Source organism: Pinus tabuliformis, chromosome 8 (assembly GCF_031772625.1).
Source record: "Pinus tabuliformis cultivar Carrire ecotype Pingquan chromosome 8, CPIR1, whole genome shotgun sequence".
Classification (NCBI taxonomy): domain Eukaryota; kingdom Viridiplantae; phylum Streptophyta; class Pinopsida; order Pinales; family Pinaceae; genus Pinus; species Pinus tabuliformis.
The window spans coordinates 1621289480-1621293744 of record NC_142294.1 but is presented as its reverse complement, the minus strand read 5'-3'; the positions used below and the strand labels follow the sequence as shown (position 1 = coordinate 1621293744).

General features: G+C 39.4%; 1 pseudogene; it reads right to left on the bottom strand.

Annotated features, from left to right (window-relative positions):
- Positions 1-2702: 2702 nt before the first annotated feature.
- On the bottom strand, positions 2703-3609 carry LOC149242304 (phosphatidylinositol 4-kinase beta 1 pseudogene; annotated as a pseudogene).
- Between the last annotated feature and the right edge of the window lie 656 nt (positions 3610-4265).

The window sequence follows — 4265 nt, the reverse complement described above, 5'->3', positions numbered from 1 at the left end:
ATGGTAGCATCTGGGTCCTTCATAACTCCAGTGGAATCACCATGAATCTATGAAATTTGAATTCTTCAACAATGAAGTCGCCAAGGTAGATTTGCAGCCTCGAAAATTCTTCTGAGCTCCTGCTACCTTCAGAAGTTCAGTCTCATGATTTCGGGAATGAATAATCTTCGGACTCCCGGCAGATGCACCAAAATGTTATCTCAAAATCAGATCCTGATAGGATGCTGGTCAGGTTGACTCTAAGTAACTATTTCAAACCAACTTTTGGCTGAGGCTTAGCCTCCTCAACCTGAGAGGGCTCTCTCAAAGGTTAATGATTTTGATAAAGATTAGATGGCTAACTCTATGAAACAAGTGAAAAATATAAATGGTTGAACATGATCAGTAAACATCCATTGGGCTTATGGAGTCAACAACACCTCAAAATAACAATGAACTCAACCTTACATGGAAGTCAGGGCATTCAACATTTAAACATTCAGAACATAAACTCATATGGGACCACACAGTTTATAAATGTATACAGGAAGTCAGAGCACATTCAGTGAATTCTGAGTGATTATACATCCATACCACTGTAAGAATTATGAAAAGGACAACATCACATATTCTGAACAGAAAAAATCCTTCATGAATCCTGAGAAGTAAAGTCAAGCATGTATTACTGAAAATGAGTCTTTACATAGGCCAAATACAAGTTTTTCATAAAATTTCCAACCCTTTGTACAATAGATCTTCTTCTATATATAGAGCTGTTTACATAACTGATCGAGATTCCTCCTCAAGCATGAGGGGAATTCAAAAACTACTTCTATTGACACCTATTAACCTTTAACTAACTAATAAATACAACTGACTGTTGACTGGAGTTTCTTAGAGATCTAAATCAAGTAGGATTCTAACACCGTGTTATGCTAATAATAGCCTTGATTACAATGGTTCTTGTTCTTTGACATCTGGTTCCCTTCTAGCGGTGGCTGTGATGGATGTTTGTAGCTGCTTGTTGGCCTTTAATGTGGTATCATTTTACCTCTGCTGAGAAACAGGAAACTGTCCTTGTTTTTATGCCTTTGTTTTCCTCAAAGATATTCGGAAGTAATTAGCCATGTTCTTTATCTTTTAATTACCCAAAATGGAGTGCCACGTCCTTGATGTGCTCTAAGCCTTTCTCATGTACCTGTGTGATGACAAAATCTTTCAAAAAGATTTGCCGCTTTGTCAATCATAATGGATCAATTCAATTGTAACATGCAGCTACAGCAGTTTCGTAGCGCGCTACGAAACTGCTGTGTAATTTCAAAAACACAGTCTTAGACTCTACTCTGTTTGTATACCTTATCTTCAATTTCATTGCCTGGAAAAGGAGCACCAGATTTGTCTTGTCCTTTAATATCTGAATCAGAAGTGACACAGCTACCATTTCCAAACATTTGCTCAAGTATGCCAAGAAGATCCTTATCATGATGGTTTAGCTGTTGAACATAACTCTGCTTACCTACAACGTATTTATTCTTTATGCACTTGAACTTGGTAAACAATTTTACTGCTGATGCACATTGCCCTGTCTCCTTGTTCGATTTATTGGCCACTTCATCCCAAAATCCTTTATGAAACTTGAAACGTGTTGCATCTGTTGCAGAATTCACATCATCAAAGCTTTGACTCCATTCCCAGTACATGCAAAAATGGTAAATGACAAGGATGAGAAGCGGAGCCAATTCTCATGTTTCTGCAGGCATCCAACACTACCAAAGTTGCAGGGAAATATTGCATTTTATAACCAAGCATCATGGCATTGCACCACAAATGTCAAGGACCTACTCCAAATTTCATTATTCACTGCTTGTGTAGACACCAATCAGCCAAACGATCAAAGTTTCAAACATAGGTCATATACAAATAGAGTAAGACCCTGCAAGTGACCACATTATCTGGATTCTGACGATGATAAGGATAGAAGAAGATTTATTTCCATGAGAGATGATTCTCATTCAAGTGCCCTTACGACACACAGTTAGCAAACTCATGCCTGTTGTAACTTGTGTGTCTCAGCTCATTCAGATATACAGTTTCAACCAGAAACCGACAGATCATCAACACTCGGTTAGAATTACCGTGCCCATGCATCCCCATTTCTAGCTTCAGCTGGTGAACTGGGAACAAAGGGAACAAAACCTCAGTCCCCAAACACAGGACGCATGAATGAATCATCAAACGTTCGCCAGTAATAGTGCACTGTAAATGATGGAGCTTCCAGCAACATGCGTAAACTGCCTTGCCTTCGGACACTACACCCATCAATGTCCCCAACTTGACTAGTTGTTACTGGTGGAGAGGTAGTTGAATCAACATGAAAAATCATAGCAAAATGACGGCATACATTGGGGACAAAATCATCTTTCGGATCTTGAAGTTCTGGTTCTGCACTGGCAGCAATTACAGTCATCAACAGAACCTTAAATACAGATCTCTCTGCCATAAGCTGTGTCTTTGTTTTTACCCCAAGGTCAACCTTCATAGTTGATGTTTCAGTTCTGCGTCTTGATTTCGAGCAATGCTAGGAAATAACCGTTCTTTATGTGAAGGTTGTTTCGTGTCAAGATAACTGTATCCTCCTGAAGGTGAAGCAAAAGCTCCTCAACAAAGATGGCTAACGGAAAACAGAAACCTGAGAATGAAATGCGCCCGAGCAATATAAATTCTCATAAGATACCATTCAACATACATTGGTAATAATCATACTGCTTTGTCCGCCAGGTATCTAAACTGCTGCTGATGAGAGATAGAACCAAAGAAACACATTGCTCTTCTGTCAAACTTAAATGAAAGCGCTTTCGCAAATTTTGTATTGTTTTTGGTCCACCTTTAAAACATTGGAAACCAGAGTCCTGCAACATTTCAACCAGTAATATGATCCGTTCTGCATGTTTTCTACATGTCAAAAATCCCTGAATGCATAGGACTTTGAAATAGTCGAAGAACTCGCTCGGACTACCCTCTGCATCAGAATCCATTACCTCTAGAAGTTCTCGAGTCAACTTTGAAGGGAGCACTTTCAAAATTCACACCACCAGGAGAATTGGATAGCATAAAACCAAAATCAATATGTATGATATGTCCTTCCTCATCCATCAACAAGTTTCCATTATGTCGATCTTTCACCTGAAGTAGGTAGCACAATATGGAATATCCAGCCATGCTCTCAACAAAGTTTCTCTGAGCAAGCTTGAAAGAAGGTGAGTTTTCCTTGTATTTGTCTGTAAAGAGCTCCCGCAAGCTTGTGATGTTTGGATGCCTGCTTTTAATAGCATGTAATGATGCCGTGTCTGGAATCGTTTCGATCAAAGCAGTATACGAAGAAGTAACAAGAACTTCATAAGGATGCAACCAAAGCGGTAGCCCTGCCTCCTGGAAAATATCTTAGAAATGAGAAATAAGCTACACAGCAAGATGCTCCTACCTGCAATCATCACCACTTTTCACAATAATAGAGTGGAGATCCCAGCCAGGTAATTTCCCATAGATAGAAGCCTTTCTGATCCTTTCCTTTTTAGTGTGCTCTGTACAAAAGCGGAAAAAATTGAACTTCTTTCTTTTGTCCAATTCCATGTGCACGATCCTGGGCTTGTAGATCAACTTGTGGATTCCAGTCACTATCATACAAAATGACCACATCTGTTGTGGCAAGGTTAATACCAAGGCCTCCAACTCTAGTTGAAAGCAAGAAAACAAACTTTTTACTCCTTTCTTGATTGAAAGAATCTATGAAAGCATCACGATCTTCTCCTGAAGTATTCCCAACCATTCAACAATACTGATATCCACGGAACATACAATAATCCCCCTAAATGTTCAACAATTTTGTCATCTGTGGAAAAAAAATAAGAACTCTGGAAGCACGGTCTATCAGTTTTGGAACCATTTTGTCCGCATTGGTGATCAATTGCATGGCTATATTCAAAAGGCGCTTACGCTCTCCTCCAGCATTCACAACCTCCAAGTCTTTTTGAAGCAATGCCCTATAAAATTACTTTTGCATCATCGGTTAACGCTGACCAGTTATTTGACTGTTTCAGTGCTGCGGCATTACTTATAACCCAAAAGTCCTCTGCGAGCTCTTGTCAAAACCACGTTCATCCGACGAATATCAGCAACAAAACCTACACCATGGCTAGAAGCTCGGACACAAGACATGGTGATTACATCTCGTTCTTGACCCTGAAAGCAACTACAGTGTTAATATATAATCCTTTTCCCTCTTCAGT